Source organism: Lepisosteus oculatus, chromosome 15 (genome assembly GCF_040954835.1).
Source record: "Lepisosteus oculatus isolate fLepOcu1 chromosome 15, fLepOcu1.hap2, whole genome shotgun sequence".
Classification (NCBI taxonomy): domain Eukaryota; kingdom Metazoa; phylum Chordata; class Actinopteri; order Semionotiformes; family Lepisosteidae; genus Lepisosteus; species Lepisosteus oculatus.
Window position 1 is genome coordinate 13102452 of NC_090710.1, and position 20184 is coordinate 13122635.

The window sequence follows — 20184 nt, forward strand, 5'->3', positions numbered from 1 at the left end:
AAAGTTGGTATATTTTATGAAAGCAAGATTACTCAGTTGGGCAAAAGTACACAACCTACCTTTATCATAAATATTTTAATTATGCAGAAATATTTTATGCATCAAAGCCTTTACCGAAGATATTACTCATATTATTAATAATGAATGACCTTGGAAAAGCTGTTAACTCAAAGTATTACGCTGGTCCACATTATTTATAACTGTCATTTTAAATGAAATGACTTTATTTTTTCATCGACAAAAAGTAACACCACAGCATTTAGTTGATCTAACTAACAAGGACGGGACATTAGCTAGCCAATATGATAAAGAAATAAATTACTTTTTTTGTTTATTTCTTTAGCACATTTATTTGAACATTTCCATCGATTGTACAAGCACTGAAAAACTGTCCAATTCCTAGTTCGTCGGGCATTTTCTTTTAGTATAGCAGACATAAAAACTCCCTTGCTTTTAACAGAGCGTTTCATAATTTCTAACAACGAAAATTATTTAAACTGCGACACTTATCATTCAACCAGAGCTCAAAATATCACAAGGATCCTCAAGAGCACAACAAAGACTGTTTTAAAAGATACTTGAACCAGATACATGAGCCAGATACAAGCCTTTTTATCTACGTCTTTAAAATTTATCACACAGTAACAAGTCAAATCTCAGGGGCGTCCGTATACCAGAGATTATGGTACCGCTTCAGAAGGGTGTCAGCCAGACAGATTCCAGGACCAGAATTATCTGTTTTATAATCGAGAATATGTAAGCACGTATCTAAATAAATTAATCATGATATTAATTTAAGGATCTAAATTTCTAAATCTTTGTATCTATATAGCTGGTAGTATTACTGTATTTCACTTTCTTTGTAAACACGTTTTGTTTACACCCGAATCGCAGGTGGATTCCGTTTTTTGGTCTGTTATGGTCTGTAGCTCAAATCCTGCTTAACTAAAAATTAAACACGAGAAGAGTATTATTGGACAATGTTGTGAGGCTCTGGCGGAATTTCTCTGTAAACTGAAGAGTTATAGAGGAGACAGGTTGTGTATCGCTTTTTTTGACACTTGTAAAAAAAACATTCCAATGTTAATGCGACATGGAAGATAATGTGGTGTATTGGTCGTTAGTGAAAAGATTCAATCATTTAATCTCTTTACTGTGCACACTTTAATCTGCTTAGTATTGAATATTTATATGGAATTTTACCACTAAAGGGAAATTTTAGTAGCTAAGCAAAAAATGCAGAGGAGCATAACGAAGGTCATAAAGTTCATAAACTATATTAATTTAGGAACATAAACATATTATGTAAACTGTATGTTGCTGTTATTGGCATTTTAAAGAAAAAATACACACAAATACTCAATTTCTCAATTTTCTAAAGTATATTCATATTTTTTATATTTCAAAATAACACATGTTCGTACTGTATGAACAGTACACAGCGGTACCGCAGGTTGAACTGTAGGGCGAAAATCCACCTGAACCCAAAAGCCCAACATATTAATGTGCATTCGCCTGACGCTGCACGGTTTTCATCACTCTCTGCGGGAGTGCTGGCTGTGACAAATTAAACTGGTTTCACAGGTATTTAGCCACTGTTGTTTCATCGGTTGTTAATCTGTAAAGCGCTTTGAGGAGCCACCTTTAAAGGCGCTATATAAAATAAAGTTTTTTATTATTATTATTATTAATATTGATCATATTTTTCCTCCCAGAACGTGTGAATTATTGTTATTGTTGTTGTTATCCTGTAAAGCGCTTTGAGAAGCATACTGTCCAGCTTGTCAGGTGCATTCTCTTGTAAAATAAGTAGAGCTTTGGGCTCATTAGTGCTCCACTTACAGCAACCCAATGTAAATACATTTTGTCTCCAAATCCACCACTTGTATGAATCATAGCCCTGCCAAATGAAACAAAATCCGCTGCAATGGTTGTGCACAGGACTTTTTCAGTATGGCATCTCCATGTTCAAGTAAACACTGCTCTGTGTGCAAATGCAAATGCATTTAAAAAAAGTTTTTTTTTAAAAAAAGCTACCTTTAAAGGCGCTATATAAAATAAAGTTTATTATTATTATTATTAATATTAATGATATTCTTCCTCCCAGGACTTGTAAAATTGTTGTTGTTATTGTTGTTGTCCTATAAAGCGCTTTGAGAAGCATACTATCCAGCATCTTGTATTTCATTGCACTTTGACAGTTTGTCTTATAATCACTTGTTGCTAGAATATCCCCCAAGAGGATATTCCTCCAAAAAGAATATAGAGGATATCGACCAAGAGGTATCCAGGTAACAGTGAAACGGGCGTACAGTCTGGGGAGATCGCCCGTTTTCCATGTAAATAGTTCCCTGGTTCCGCACCCCTTGGTGTCTTTCTCTCCGTCTCTCTCTCTCTGTCAATTCAATTCAATTCAAAAAGGTGCTTTATTAGCATGGCCGATGGGTACAATCAGTGTTGCCAAAGCAAATGAAAGTAATGATATTTACATTAAACAAAACAAAAAATAGAAGTAAAATAAAATCTACAGACATATTACAGACATTTACAACAAAGACAGGAGATCACATACTTGGCTGCCAGAGTTCCCTCCTCCCTCTCCCGGGATTGGGACCCGTTGTGATTCTGGCAGGTGTGGGAACTCTGGGATTAGATTTCTGAATTTCGGGAAGAATGTTTCTCTAATCCCAGAGTATCTGTAACAGTGCAGTAGGAAGTGCACCTCTGTCTCTATTTCTCCCCGCTGGCAGTGGGAGCACAGCCTGTCCTCTCTGGACAGCCAGGTCTGCCTGTCGCCCAGTTTCTATGGCCAGGCTGTGGTCACTGAGCCTGTACTTCGTCAGGGTCTGTTTCTGTTTGTTGTTTCTTATTTTGGTCAAATATTCAGCTAGTGTGTATTGTTTGTTTAGGGTCCTGTAGCATTCCAGTTTATGTTGTGTTTGTGTGTGTGTGTCCCAGTGTGTGAGATATTGCTGTTTGATCTGTGCTGTGATGTGGTTGAGTCTGGGTTGTGGTGCTCTAGCAGTGCTGTCCTGATGCTGGTTAGTGTCGGTGTGGCTCAGGTCAGTGAGCCTCAGGACCAGCTGGCTCAGGGGGCTCTGTTTTGGGCTCAGTTCTTGACTCAGCAGGGCTTTGTGGTGGTAGGAATTTTGGTCACTGTTTTTTAGTTTTAGCCAATACTTTAATATATAATAGTGGGTACTGGCCTAATTCAGCCCTGCACCCATTGCTAGGTGTTTTTCTCTGCACACAGAGGATGTTTCTACAGATCTGCAAGTGCAGAGTTTCTGTGGGGTGTTTGTCCCATTGAGTGTAATCCTTGTCTGTGAGGGGACCCCACACTTCATTGCCATATAGGGCAATGGGTTGGATTACACTTTCAAATATTTGGAGCCAGATTCTTGTTGGTGGGCTGATGTTGAAGAGCCTCCTTCTTATTGCGTAGAAAGCCCTGAGTGCCTTCTCTCTCAGTGCCTTCACTGCCAGGTCAAAATTCCCAGAAGAACTGATGGTGAGCCCCAGATATGTGTAGCTGGATGTGTGCTCCAGTGACTATTTTTGTTGCTCAGTGTGAATTTGTACCTGTTTCCCTGAGGTTTGGCTTTCTTCTGAAAAAAACATAACTCTGGTCTTGTCCAGATTGACTGTCAGTGCCCAGGTCTGACAGTACTGCTCCAGCAGTGCCAGGTTCTGCTGCAGCCCCTGTTCTGTGGGCGACAGCAGGACCAGATCATCTGTGTAGAGCAGAAACTTGATTTCTTTGTCGTGTAGTGTGAGACCAGGAGCTGCAGACTGCTCCAACATTCCTGCTAATTCGTTGATATAGATATTGAACAGTGTTGGGCTCAGGCTGCAGCCCTGTCTCACCCCACGGCCTTGGGTGAAGAATTTAGTCCTTTTGTTTCCAATTTTCACTGCACATTTGCTCTCTGAATACATTGATTTAATTATGTCATACACTTTGCCCCCTATGCCACTTTGGAGTAGTTTGTAAAACAATCTTTCATGCCAAATCGAGTCAAATGCTTTTTGGAAATCGACAAAGCAGGAAAAAAATTTACCTTTGTGTTTTTGGTGGACGTGTTTGTCTGTCAGTGTGTGTAGGGTGTTAATGTGATCAGATGTGCGGTGATCTGGCAAGAAGCCGATCTGACTCTTGCTCAGGACATTGTGTTCGGTAAGAAGGCCATTATTCGTGTATTTAGGATACTGCAGAATACCTTCCCCAGGTTACTGTTCACACAGATGCCCCGGTAGTTGTTGGGATCGAGTCTATCTCCACTCTTATAGATGGGCGTGATCAGTCTTTGGTTCCAGGCCTCGGGAAAACATCCAGCTGTCATGATGAGATTGAGTTTGAGCAGGGCTTGTTGCAACTTTGGGCTGCTGTGTCTCAGCATCTCATTTATGACTCCATCATGGCCAGAGCCTTTGCACGGTCTGAGGGCCTGGAGTTTGTCCAGTAGCTCCTACTCAGTGACGGGAGTCTAAGGGGTTTTGGTTGTCTTTTATTGCCAATTCCAAAATGTTGCGTTATTCATAAATGGTGTATTGGTCTGATTGATTTGTATCTGGGAGCTTTTCATAGAGATTTTCAAAGTATGTTTGTCTCTCTCTCTGTCTCTCTCGGTCCCGTGCTCTTGGCGGGCTTGTCTTGTGTTTCTCTCTCGTCTAGGCGTGGGAGTGCTTCTGGCGGGTGGTGACATAGAACAAATAAAGCGCAGTTTTTAACTCCACAGGTTTGAGTCTTTGTGTTCGTCCTCAACTAACCCAAATTCATTACATTGGTGTGAGAAGCGGGAGGATGGACAGTGAACGGCCGATGATGTCGGACTCAGAGAAGCGCCGGTATCCCCAGCAACCGAGTGACCCCCTAAAGCGCCTTTTGGGGGCAAGAAGCAGCCGCCAGGGGCTGGGACGACCCTTCAGCACCACCGGTGGCCACAGCCCTTATCAGGGCTACCCCACGGTGACCTACTCAGCGGAAGGGGTGCCCTTTCCCGGGTCACCTCAGGCCATGTGGCAGGAAGGAGACGCCAGACCAGTGGGGTCCAGCCCGCCACCCCTGCTCCAGCCTGTGCCGGTGAGACCGAGCCGTTATAATGGGGAGATTCCATTGGCAGATGTTTGAAGCCCAGTTCCAGATGGCGGCCTGGGCAAACAACTGGTCTCAGGTGGAGATGGTGGGCCACCTCGCCGCCGTCCTGGAGGGGAAGGCCTGCCAGGCGCTGCTGAATGAACCAGCGGTACAACTATGCGGCGTTGGCGTCGGCCCTCCGGCTTTTTGGCAGGAGAGGGCAAGGTTGGCCCAACGCTGCTGCCTAGCGGGAGAGCCACCGGGTCTAGTCGCCGCAGATGTGGCAGATGCCCACCGGGAGATAGCACTCCAGGCGTTTCTCTGGGCCCTGGTGCCGACTGAGGTGCAGCGCCACATGATGCTGGCCATGCCGGTCCTCTTGGAGCAAGCCCTGGCTCTGGCTGAGCAGGCTGATGCCTCGAGACCGGTGGGCACCAACAGAGGGGTGCATGGGGAATCAGATGCGGAGGAGGAGACAGCCAGCGCAGCGATGCTGGGGGAGTGACGACGGCTGGTCATCAGCCTCCGCTGTGGGGAGAGTGGGCACATCGCCTGGGAGTGCCAGGCGCTGGATCCCCGGGGACTCCGGAGGCCCTTGCCGTTGGACTGGTTGCAGCAAGTGGGTGGTTGCCTCGACCTGGGCGTGAGGGACAGGGTGCTGCGCCGGGGGTGGCAGGTGCCCTCCTGTGGCGAGGTCACTTGCTGCAACCAGTCCAACCCCAGGATACATTCCTCACGGACTGGGGCACTGAGGGGTAGCCCTGATAAGGGCTTTGGTCACTGGGGGTGCTGAGGGGTCGTCCCGGCCCCTGGCGGCTGCTGCTCACCCCAAAAGACGCTTTAGGGGGTCACTCGGCTGCTAGGGGAACCGGCGCTTCTCTGAGTCCAACATCATCGGCCGTTCATTGTCCATCCTCCCGCTTCTCACACTAATGTAATGAATTTGGGTTCGTTGAGGACAAACACAAAGATTCAAACCTGTGGAGTTAAAAACTGCGCTTTATTTGTTCTTTGTCACCACCTGCCAGCACCCGCCCAGACGAGAGAGAAACACAAGACAAGCCCACAAAGAGCGCGGGCCCGAGAGTGACAGAGAGAGAGAGAGACAGATAGAGAGAGAGAGACCAAGGGGTGCAGAACCAGGGAACTATTTACATAGTTCGGGTCTCCCCAGGCTCTACGCCCATTTCACTGTTACCTGGATACCCCTTGGGGGAATTCCTCTATATCCTCTTGGGGGGAATATCCTCTTGGGGGATATTCTAACAACAAGTGATTATAAGACGAACTGTCAAAGTGCAATGAAATACAAGATGCTGGACAGTATGCTTCTCAAAGCGCTTTACAGGACAACAACAATAACAACAACAATTTTACAATCCCTGGGAGGAAGAATATCATCAATATTATAATAATAATAAACTTTATTTTATATAGCGCCTTTAAAGGTGGCTTTTAAAAAAAAAACTTTTTTTAAATATACTTGCATTTGCACACAGAGAAGTGTTTACTTGAACATGGAGACGCCATACTGAAAAATTCCTGCGCACAACCATTGCAGCGGAGTTTGCATCATTTGGTAGGGCTATGATTCATACAAGTGGTGGTGGATTTGGAGAAAAATGTATTTACATTGGGTTGCTGTAAGTAGAGCACTAATAAGCCCAAACCTCTACTTATTATTTTACAAGAGAATGCACCTGACAAGCTGGACAGTATGCTTCTCAAAGCGCTTTACAGGATAACAACAACAATAACAACAACAATTGACAAGTTCTGGGAGGAAAAATATGATCAATATTAATAATAATAATAAACTATTTTATATAGCGCCTTTAAAGGTGGCTCCTCAAAGCGCTTTACAGGATAACAACCGATGAAACAACAGTGGCTTGGGGTTGAAAATACCTGTGAAACCGGTTTGTTCACAATGTACTGTAGACACAGAGTGTTACACCAATGCATTAGCATGTTAAAGCGATTCCATTGAGGAGGCGGGCACAATAATTGTTTTGTTCCTTGATATTTGATCTGCAAGGCCATTTGGCTGCAGCGAATGTGAATTCTGGCTGGCATTACCAAATTGTGAAAAAATAAAAGTATTTTAATCAAGATTCCCTTATAAAATTAGCGTGAAACAAAACAAAAACTAAAAATAAGATTCAATCTACAGACATTCACAACATAAACATATCTTAAAACATTTACATGTATTGTTAAATTATTACTTTAAATATATACTTTAGGTTACTGAAACAGCCAGTTAATAAAATCATTGCAATTTTGTTCTTGTTTGGAGGTGGGGATATTCTGACAACAATTGATTTAAAGACAATCTGTCAAAGTGCAATGAAATACAATAATTACGCTGGGTGAACGTTCCGACGTCAAATTCTTCCGTGACAGGTGTACCTTTAAAACGCAGACGACGGCACCGAAAAATTTTGGCGCGCCCTCTCTTTAAAGCCCTGGCCAAATACGAAGACAGTACGTACAGTTATAATTCAAACTGAATTAAAAACGACCCCTATTTGGCATTTTAGTTATGGCGGATAGACGCCCCCCCATCTCTGGGTGCCTGAGTTGTCGCCATCTTTAACCATTCCGTGTCCGAGTCGCAGCAGGTAGAGACACGTTCGAAAAAAAGTTCATCCCAGCTACAATACATTATTTTTAATATTTTTGTGGTAAGAGGGAGCAAAACTTCAGTATTTACTGCTAGTAATTAGTGTACGATCTATAGTTGAAATCTGAGCCTAAATAAAAAGAAAAAGCATTTTCAGAGAGCAATTACGCTGTGTTTATGTAGAATAAGTGATTAGGTTTATGAGCACTCTAATTACTTATTCGTTTAAAACTCTATATAAAATAAAGTTTATGATTAATTTGCTGGACAGAGTAATAGACATTATTATGTAGAAGACAAAGATAACGATTTACGTTAAAAGACATTTAAACACGGGTTTGTGATTTAAATGGGAATGGGGGTGACGGGAACTCTTAATCATAAAAATAAAATAAATAAAACAGGTTTTGATAGTTAATAACCACTTTTTATGCACGAAACACGGGTGATTATTCTTCCTCCTGATCAGTTTAGAAATCTGTGTACGCTGTAAGGTTTTTACTTCTTAATTAAACTTTTAAAATACACGTTTCGAATAGAAAGAAATCCTCTTCCTGGTATGTAGAGCAGATCAGCACGTCTTTTTTCCCCAATCAGAGGGGTGTCAGATGGTGTCAGCCAATCACCATTCTGAAGCCCTACCATAATCTCTGGTATAGGGTGACCCCAGAATTCTGTCCCATAGTTTAGATAGATAGATGATAGATACTTTTTATTGATCCCGTGAGGGAAATAAAGTAAATCATTTTCATTTTAGAAAATTATTAAATGCTCGGTTAAAAGCAAAGGAGATTGTCTGTTATAGTGGACATAAAAACAAGAGTTTGCTCCGGCGTTATTGGAAATAACAAAAAATCGCTGGCATTATATCCTAGAAGACACAGACCGGCGCCAGACCGGGAGAATGCCAGCAGCATAAAAGAAAATGGCTGATGAACAAGGGATTGGACAGTTTCCAAGTGCTTGTACAATCGATGGAATCAAATAAATGTGCAAAAGAAATAAACAAAATACTCATTTATTTCTTTATGATATTGGCTAGCTAATGTCCTCTCTTTGCTAGTAAGTGGCTGTGTTTCTGCGTTGGGTAGCAACGGGTGACTATGTTCTCAGGCAGAAGATGTAAACAGCTTAAGTTTCGTGTTAAATAATTTTTTTAAATTAAAATTCATTCTATACAGCAATCACATATTTGGGTACCGTTCCATAAAACTTTCATGCTTAAAATGTTTAGGGAGAAATGAAAGACTGGTGTGTATTTTTTCTTTTAACTACCAAGATCAGCCATACACAGTATAGTTTACATACAGTAATGTTTGTTCTTTAATTAATATCATTTATGACCTTCAGATGTGTTATGCCCCTCTTCTTTTTTTGCTCAGCTACTAAAATTTCCCTTTAGTGGTAAAATTCCATATAAATATTAAAAACTAAGCGGATTAAAATGTGCACAGGAAAGACATTTAATGATTAAATCTTTTCACTAACGACCAATGCACCACGAGTTCCCCTGTCGGTCATTTTGGCCAGCCAATCACTTACTGCGGTGCCCTGCAGGGGCTTGTGGGTAGTTTACGGTACCACGGGTTTGTACCGTGCATTTTGAATGGCTGCATCTGTATGTGTCACAGTCGTAATCCCTTCTCTTAAGAGCACTCTTACTCTTTCACATTTTGCTAATTATGTGCACCTGCCCCCAGTCCTGCCCCACCATATTTAAGCCTTGCGCTCTCGCTACTCTTGGCTCTGCATTGGAAGACAGACGCCTGGAGGCCCACCTACCATCAAGTTGCCCTATGTCCGCAGCTTGAGGACATAGGTCTCCTATCGGCGTCCTGGCCCAGCTGAGTCCAGGGCCTGCACTGGATCCTGTTTCCTGTTTTAAACCTTGTTTTGTTTGTCTCTTTTGGATTACCCAGATTTGGACTTTTGGACTTTGCCCCAGATTTCCCCCTGGACTCCTTGGACTTGTTCGCCTTGGTCAAACCTCCCAAGCACCAGATCACCGTTGTCACTCCCCGCTGTCTGTTAACCTGCCCTTATCATTGTCGTCTCCTCCCTGTCATTCTTTTTCACTTACTTCTGGATTATACCATCTGCATAGGGTCCAGAAATATTCTTCACGGGAGCCTGGACCTGCTCCCGTTACAGAATGCAGATCCATAACTTGAACCGCACGGACGGTAGTCCAGAAGTCTGGGACTACATCTGTTTTCTATTTTTTTCTCCCCCTTGGTCCTTTTTTGTTAAGGGTTTCAGAGCCATCCTGTAAAGGAAGGGTGTGCTGTCATGATTGTTATCCCTCCTCTTGAGGGTGCTCCGGCTCTTTCACATTTTGCTAATTATGTGCACTTGCCTCTAATCCTGCCCCTCCTTATTTAAACCTGGTGCTCTCACTACTCTGAGCTCTGCATTGGAAGATGGACGGCTGGAGACCCACCTACCATCAAGTCTCCATACGTCCGCGACTTGAGGGCATAGGTCTCCTATCAGCATCCTGACCCAACTAAGTCCGGAGCTTAGAGCGTCTAGCCTCGTCATCCTGTTTTTATTCCCTGTCCCTGCACCGTTCTGGTTTTTAACCTCATCTTGCTTGTCTTGTTTTGATCACCCGGATTTGGAATTTTAGACTTTGCCCCGGATTTGCCTCCTGGACTCCTTGGACTAGTTGTCTTGGTCACGCCCCCCAAGCACCAGATCGCCACTGTCACTCTCCCCTGTCCGTCAATCTACCCTAATTTAGTCATCTCCTCCCCGTCATCCTTTTCCACTTACTTCCGTATTGTACTGTCTGCATAGGGTCCAGAACTACACTTCACAGGAGCCTGGACAGGCTCCCATTACAGTATGGCAACCAGCTGCATCTCCACACTAGCTGAAACATCTACTGGTGCTGTAAAAACATGATATGGGGTTTCTTCTGTACCACCCACTTCTAATTAATGGGTACTTACCATGTTAACGTTAGGTATTTTAGTCCTGCCTCAGCCCCAGTCCTGTACTCAGTCATCGGGTTTCTTCCATTGAGTCTCTTGCTTATTCCCAGCTGCACTTTGTTTTTCTCTTAATCTCTAATATTCTTCCTAGTTGTGATTCATTATACAAAGACTATCTGGATTTCTCTATGCTCGCTTACCTCCGTGTCTACTTGGCTTCAGACACTGTTTGCTATTTTGATTATGTCTCCTGAGTTCAACCATGCCTCACATGTTCCAGAAATCTGTATAACTAGCCTAATCACTTGTTTTTATTTTTCAAATTAGAAATGCAAAAGGACAGGCTGTGATAAGATAGATATAACTGACTGCAGAGCAATAAATGCTTGCAGCCCTGATCCAGCTTTCTACCGTTTCTACAAAGGATGTAAAATATTTGTAAAGGAATATGTATTACTATATCAATAAATAGCTCCCAAATATGTTATTTTCATTCAAAACAAAGCTATGACATAACTTTAATCATTTAATTTTTTTGCATTTTGTAGCGCTGTTTAGTACCAAATATCAGACTATAACTCTGTATTGTCTTTTGTGAAGTGTATTGACTATGTCACTTTTCAAAAACTGTGTAAATCTGTAGTATCCATTTTGTTAATCCTGTACAGAAAGAATTATAATGCTTACTGCTGTCAGTTTATCTTTGAGGGTAAGACTTAATTTGAATTTTTGTTGAATAGCTAATTTCCCTAGGGGTAATTATAATAAGGGAATCAATGCATGGTTGAATTTTAATTTGCCATCCAGAAGGTAGGTAAGATATTTCAATCTACTGTACTGTATTTGTCATTTATTTTTATCCATACAATAGTACTTCAAATTATTAGTGGAATACTACAATTTACAGGTGATAGCACTCCAAAATACAGTATATACATTTAAAATGATGTTTTAGTGATCTGGTTATTAATGTATTCTTTAAATGTATCCCCATAAACTGTATATGCTGCATAGTATATGAGAGTGAAAAGCTGCTCTTTCCTGTGTATTTCAGTCTTGATACAGCTAGATGTGGTGATTCATTAATCATTTACTCTGTATGTTTCACAAAATAGTTTTTTTTTCTTTGGCTTGTATCTGAAGCAACCTTTGCTGTGTAATTCTCCATTTTTTAATACTTTATTTTAAGATACCTTTGCAGATTACAAGACGTACTATTTACAGATGCAGCCATTCAAAATGCACGGAGTACATTGCGGTAAAACGCGGTAGGCGTGGCGCATCATACCACATGCAAATTAGATTATGATAATAGTATCTGGAAGCACCTTGTAAGACCTTGTAAAACTGCCAGGTGGACATAAAGCTTAACCTCTCATGTACAGCATTTGAGCTGTCACCAGAAAACATTGGGTTTTGAATCCCGGTCACTGGTGAGGGGCATCTTTTTCCAATTAAGAATTTAAGTTGTATACTCTTTAGACTTTTAATAATTTTAAACTATGTATTACAGCATGTTAATCATTAAACATTAAAAAGTTGGTATATTTTCTAAAAGCTAGATTGCTCAGTTGGACAAAAGTACACAACCTTCCACCTTCATCATAAATATTTTAATTATGCAGAAATATTTTATGCGTCAAAGTCTTTATGGAAGATATTACTAATAGTATTAATAATGATTGACCCTGGACAGGCTGTAAGCTCAAAGTATTACCGTGGTCCACTTCCTTTGTAACCACCTGCTTCAGTTTAACTGTTGTGACACGAAAATACTTTATTTTCGTTTCCAATCATACAAAAGAAGTTTTGAGAATATCCGAGTCACCATGCCTTTCACATGTTTTCATACTTTCATACTAATTTAGGAACATAAACATATTATGTAAACTGTATATGGCTGGTATTGGTAGTTAAAATAAAAAATACATTCCAGTATTCCACTTTCTTCCTAAACATTTTAGGCATCAAAGTCATTCATTCGGTTACATTCTGTGGTTATTTTGGAAAAGTTTTACGTGCTCCTTCTGACTATATTCAGTTTATATACTTTGTAAAAAGTTATCATATTATAACCTTTTCTGCAAATTCGTTCATTATTGCAGTTAGCAAAAGCATATTTTTTAGAATTTGATAACTAGGGTATATAATATGGAATCGCATATTTAAAGAAATTAATAAGAATATAATTATATTAATATACTGTAGCTCAAATTATCACAGTAGTACATTTTCTCTGGAAATGTCTCCATTGGTTTCAATCCTTCACACGTGATTGCGTCTGTGGCGTAATGGGTTAGGTGTGTGCCTTGCGTGCTTGAGGTTGAGTCTTCAAACCCAGCTATCGCCATGAGTTTTCTTTTAACAAACATTTCTTAACTAAAATAGCAAATATTATGGACACTATATTGACATTTTTAGAATTCGATTAATACGTAATATAATATGGAATCGCGTATCTAAAGAAAATTAATTGTTTTTATATATTATATATATAATACTGTAGCTCAAATCCTGCTAAACTATAAATTATACACAAGAATGGAGTTTATAGCAAAAGTTCGGGAGGGATGACAACAACCACGCTCAATCGTATTCAGCTGTCAGTAATTAGCAATTGCTCCCATCACCCTTCCTCCACCAAACGCTATGAATACCAACGTGATTTCCTACTCTCCCTTACGTGCGACTTTTGCATGTTCGGGTGCATCTTTCGCATTGAACAAACCAGTGCTATTTAATCTTGCGTTTCGATTGACTATGGATCTGTAAATTTCCTTCTCGACTGAAGAACCTTTGGCACCACAGAGGATTCCCCTACACTGCTTGACCAGCCTGTTCCTCCTGCTTTTCATTCCAGCGTCTTTTCGCCTCTATCCATTGCTTTTCTACCAGCAGCGCTCATCTCCGGCCAGCTCTCACAGGATTCAGCTCCTTGCCAAAGTTTACATTCTGCAGTTATCATCCCTGCCTCATCACAAATCAAGCTCTCCTTCCTCTGTGGCGAATTCTCCAAGCAGCCCCTGCCTCATACGTAAGCGTTTCCACTGCAGTTTCATTTTCCCTGGATCGTCTCCCACAATTACAGACTGGACTGTGGCAAGCCTTCAGATCACAGTGCCTAGTTTAAAGAAATGCTTCCAAAAAGTCCTGTTTTCACACCATCTATTCGCTGTCTACAAAAGCAACCTCGGTTCTACAGCATTTTCCGGCACCCGCTGCTGACGTCACCCGCACCTCTGTTCTCCAGCCTATGCTAGGACACTTGAGCTGCAGTAGTGGACCTCAGGGTCTACCCGTTCAGCTCTGATAACCTGCCAACTGTGGCACCCCCTCACGTCATCACCTGCCTGCACAACGAAGGAGAAGCACCGTAGGGACATATAAAAAGAAAAAGAGAGAAAAAATGACGAAACATTGAAACATGAATAAGTCTCGTCTTGCTACATCTTCGTCTGCATTTGTTCTTCAACCAACTCGCCTTCACTGGGCAGCTGCACCCTGCTCTATACCCAGCCTCCTTCTCTAAATCCTGTGCCGCTGAGTTTAAGGCCAAAGCCCACACCCAACCCCCACTTTCTATTTTTCATTTTTGCACTCTCCTCTGTCTTCCACTTGCTTGGTGGCTTTGGCCCCAGTTTCCTCTCTTTTGGTCCCTGCAGCTCCTGCTGCCGTCTCTACGGCCCCCAGTCCATCCGGCAAACTACCTCCAGCACAGCCATCAGGCAGCCCACGCCCATCCCCACCTCCTGGTGTCCAAAACAACTCGTAAACCCCTTCCACTCTTCCTCCAGTCAGCAGTCGTCCCGTGTCTTGTTTCCCTATCCTTTCGCATTTCTCGCACGTCTCACACGTCTCACACGCCCCGCAGTCCTTGCACACCCTGCTGTCCTCGCAGTCTCGCCCGCCCCTCAGTCCTTGCAGTCCTTGCACGCCCGCAGGTCTCGCAGTCTCTGCATAGACAGTACTAAGAAGCTGCACCATTCAATCAATATTCCCATTTGCTCCTTTGCACAATCTCAGCAAAAAAATGCGGATTATTTTTTCTCCACATACCAGCTAGCCACCGATCTGAATCTTCATCGTTTTTCAACATCTGCAGGTCATGCTTTTCCCAAGCCCACCGTTCCCAACCCCACCATTCCAAACACCTAGCATTTGACTATGCAATTACTTCTCCTGTTAAATCAAAATGGGCTGCTCTCGGCAAACTCACATTCGCCACCACGTTTACAAATCCCCAGCGTTCAATTCAGCCATGGGTTACTGTTTCCACTGCTACTGTGACCATCTCCTCAGCCCCGGGTCTGTCCCGCATCCTACCTCCAGCTGAGTCAGCAGCTGTCTCACGTCTCTATCCCCGGCATTCAATTCAGCCCCGGGTTCCTGTTTCCGCTGCTGCTGCAGCCATCTCCTTGGTCTGGGTCTGTCCGGCGTCCTACCTCCGGATCAGTCTGCAGTTGTCTCGTGTCCCCATACCCGGTATAGTCCTGGGCCCATTCCTCATGTCTCTGCTGCTACTGCGGCCATTTCCTCGGCCCCGTGTCTGTCAGGCATCATACATCTGGAGCATTCAGAAGTCATCCTGTTTCTTGTTTCCCTATCCTCGGTGTTCAATTTAGCCCCCGGTCTATTCGTCTTGTCTCCACTCCTACTGTGGCCGTCGTCCTACCTCTAGCCCAGTCAGCACTCCAGTGTCTTGCATCCCTGTCTTATTAGCGTTTCTGTCCAATTCAGCCCTTATGTCTCATGTCCTCGTCTTTTGTCTTGATCCCCTGGTGTTCAGTTAAAAAAATCCCTATCCCTATCCCCGGCATTCAATTCATCCCTGGGTTCCTTCATCTTGTCTCTGCTGCTACTGCGGCCATCTCCCTGGCCCCGGGTCTGACCAGTGTCCTACCTCTGGCCCAGTCAGTAGCCGTTGCGTGTCTCGCGTTCCTGTGTGCGGCAAAAACACGTACCGCAGACATTTAGCTACGTCATAATGTGTCATAACGCATCATACCACGGTACGTGATTGGTTGGCCAAAACCACTGTTTTCACAGCCTTCACTATGTCATTTTTAAGCCATTTTTTTGACCACACTCGAATATTCTTCTGTCCAAATCTTTGGAAGGGAAACACAGAAAGCCTTCAAACCAAATGCATTTTGAAGACCACGACTTGTGAAAATGTTCACATCCTCAACATAAAACTATCAGTGAGCTAATTCTCTTTTTTTAAACCTCCAGTTTTTCATTGATGCGTAATTACGCACTAACTGGAACCCGGGGGGACCGCTGTGTACACATGTTCACAACGCAAGATATACTGCCCCCCCTCCAAAAACCCTTTTTTTTGCTTACAGTAGTACTTCTCACGTTAAGAAAGTTAGGTGTTAGCATGAACTATGAGTGAGAGGATCTGGTGAAATTTCGCTGTGAACTGAAGAGTTAAAGTGTAAAGTGTCTCCTCTTTTTAACGGGAAGAGACATGATGGTTTAAACAAGAGAGTGTGGCGTTACTTTTTGCCAATGAAAAAGTGTGTGTGTGTTTTTTTTTAATCCCTGGCGGAAACGGGCTTCCATAAGAATCAAGTAATAGGTTTGCTCAGCCCATGCTGAAAAAAAGAAGAAAGAAAACACATTCCATAAGAATCAGTGCCTTTACAGTATATAGCACCTTTATATAAATACCTTTATATAGTGCCTTTAAAGGTGGCTTCTCAAAGCGCTTTACAGGATAATAACAACAACAATATTGTATTTCATTGTACTTTGACAGATTGTCTTTGAATCAATTGTTGATTTAAAGTTTAACAGTAAATGTTTATATTGCAACGCATACAGCCTCCATTGCTCTTGAAAGGCGGCTTATTAGTGTGGTGACGTCACCGCCCATAAGAATCAAGTAATAGGTTTGCTCAGCCCATGCTGAAAAAAAGAAGAAAGAAAACACATTCCATAAGAATCAGTGCCTTTACAGTATATAGCACCTTTATATAAATACCTTTATATAGTGCCTTTAAAGGTGGCTTCTCAAAGCGCTTTACAGGATAATAACAACAACAATATTGTATTTCATTGTACTTTGACAGATTGTCTTTGAATCAATTGTTGATTTAAAGTTTAACAGTAAATGTTTATATTGCAACGCATACAGCCTCCATTGCTCTTGAAAGGCGGCTTATTAGTGTGGTGACGTCACCGCCCTTCCCTGGTTCTAGCAAGGACCGCAGCCACCATGAGAGGAGATTCCCCTTTGGCACAAAAGGCTGGGTCCCTGTCGCGTGATGCCGGATGCCCGGGTTTGAGTCCCCGATGGTGGAGGGCCGTCCTGATACGGCAGTGGTGAGGGTGCCCACATGAACCCCGTAGCGTTACAATATCATTATATCTAATTTTTTCATTTCTTTATAAAAATTTAAAAAATCATTTGTGCAGCCTAAAAGGGGGGGTCTGTTCTCATTGACACCTGACACTCCTCCATTCACTCAAGTGAAAAATTAATAACACCAATGTAAACGTCGTATTTACAATTTGTTGATAATAAAAATGTTAAGTTCTCTAAAGCTTTCTCAGTCAAGTATGATAGTTTACCCAGGGAGCTGCATAGGCAACAAAAGATCAGCTAAACTGGGAAGATGCGACACCAAAGATATTATTAAAATATTATTAAAAACCTTTTAAATATGAAGGGAGATCTAAAGGGATCCCCACACGATACCGGTTCCTGCTTCTGGAGTGATTCAGAGGGAAAGACGACGACTATTCGTTGTTATTAAAAAATGACTTAGATTCAATCTTGTTGTGATCATGTTGTGATATTTAGAAATATAGGAAAAAAAAATTTTTGTCCATTATATTGAGATAACTTCTCACTTATAAGTCAGGCACTTGGACCATCACACCACTCGCACGGTCACATGATGAGTGGTGAAACAGCCCTACACATATCAATAGACATTGTATGTGTACAGTATATACTACTGTTTGTGTTGCAGTACATGAATATAATTATATCGTTATTAATTTCTTTAGATACATGATTCCATATTATATTCCCTATTAATCAAATTCTAAAAGTATGCTTGTTTACTCCGGTATCGGGCATAATCGCAGAAAAGCTTAAAATTACCACTTTTCTCACAGAGTACTGTATACACATGTTAGTTAAAGATTTTGATGCTTAAAATGTTTAGAGAGAAATAGAATACTGGTGTGTGTTTTTTCTTTAAAGAACCGAGACCAGCTATATACAGTTTACATAATACTGTATGTTTATGTTCCAAAATTAATATTGTTTATGACCTTCACATGCGTTATACTCCTATTCTTTTTATTCTACTAAAATTTCCCTTCACTGGTAAAATTCCATATAAATATTCAATACTAAAATGTGCACAGTAAAGACATTAAATATACATACAGATGCAGCCATTCAAAATGCGCGGGCGATACCACATTATTTTCCGGTACGCAGTCTACCGCAAGCTACCGGTAAATACTGCGAGTTACCAGTAAATACCGCTAGTTACCGTAAATTCTCCTATAATACGACAAGCAAAATAATAGTATCTGGAATTTCCGCAAGGTGGAGCTAATAAAGCTCAACCTCTCATGTTTGAGCTGTGGCCATCAGTCTTTAACGAAGATATTACTAATAGTATTAATAATGAATGACCTTGGACAAGCTGTAAGTGTAAACTCAAAGTATTGCCCTGGTCAACATTCTTTTTTTCATTGACCGTCTTTGTAAAAGTAACACCACAGCATTTCGCAATCACGCATTTGTTTCCAATCATGCAAAGTACAGTGATTCACCATGCCTTTCACATGCTCATAAAAGAGATTGATTTAGGAACATAAACATATTACCGTATGCAAACTGTACTGTATACAGTATGTATATGTATATTTAATGTCTTAACTGTGCCCGTTTAAGTATTGAATATTCATATCTAATTTTACCACTGAAGGGAAATCTTAGTAGCTGAGCATAAAAAGAATGGGAGCATACTGTAACACGTGTGAAGGCCATAAACGATATTAATTTTGGAACATAAACATACAGTATATGGCTGGTCTTGGTACTTTAAAGAAAAAAATACACACCAGTATTCCATTTCTCCCTAAACATTTAAAGCTTCGAAGTCTTTAACTAACGTGATACCGGAGTCAACAAGCATACTTTTAGAATTTGATTAATAGGGAATGTAATATGGAATCGCGTATCTAAAGAATTTAATAACGGTATGATTATATTCGTGTACTGCGACAGGGCTGTGTAGGGCTGTTTTGCCTCCCTGTTCACACGAGTTGTCTTGTAGCCTACTGGTCTAGGTGCGTGACTAACACCGCACAGGTTGTGTGTTCGAATCCAGCTGGTGCTGGACTTTTCTTTTAACAAATATTTCTTCGAAAAAATAGAATAGCGATATAATGGACAATAAATTGACTTTTATATTTCAAAATATCGCAACATGATCGATTCTAAGTTATTTTTGATAACAATGAATAGTCACCTTCTTCCCTTCTGACAGCGGTTCCTGCTTCTATTGTGTGTGTGTGTGCAACAGAGTAAATTTTTATAGAGAAATGGAGGCTGGACAGTATGCGCTACAATATAAACATTTATATTGATTTAAATCGTGTTCTGATTTAAATCGCAAACGCGTGTTTAATTATGTGTTTTTTAATCATAATCAGGCTAATGCATTTCTACAATTTCTGTATGAACCAGCTTAGAGGTTCATACAGAAAGACAGCTTGTGTTTAAATTGAGTGTAAGGTAATTTATGCTTCTAAAGTCACAGTCAGCATTTATTATTGTACTGTGCTGTAAACTTGTTCTGTGCCTAGTCACCTTATTTTATAGCGTTTTATTTGCGTTATTAAATCCGGTGGCGCTGTGTGTTAGTTTCCTGACTCCCATGTCACATGGTCTGTGATTTAATCCCATGGAACTATGACTTTATTTTTTAACAAACATTTCTTTGAAAAAATGAAACATTTCCCTTGGTCAGAGATTAAATAAAACCTCACTCGTACCAAACAAATGTATATTTCTAAATATCACAAAATGATCGAATTTAAGTCTTTTTAATAACAATGAATAGTCACCTATGCGTTACAAAATATACATTGATATTGATTTGAATCGCGTTTTGATTTAAATCGTAAACGCGTGTATAAATATATGTGTTTAAAGGCTATATACTGTATAAAAGCGCTGATTCCTATGGAGTGTGTTCCGCCCGGATTCAAAAAAAATATTTTAAATAGGCTGATAAAGCTTAGACTACTGTAACTGTATTCTAGCCTGTATTACAACAGAACATTGGACAATGCAACGTAAATTGCAAGAATGCACTTGGAATCTGTCCAAGCCCTCCTACAAAAATTATTTAAACTGCGACACTGATTTTTCATCTCTAAATAAACTTTATTTTATATAGCGTTTTAAGCGAATAGGTAATTAGATTGCTCATTAACCTAATCGCTTTTTCTACATAAACAGAGCGCGATTGGTCTCTGAAAATGCTTTTCCTTTATATTTAGGCTCA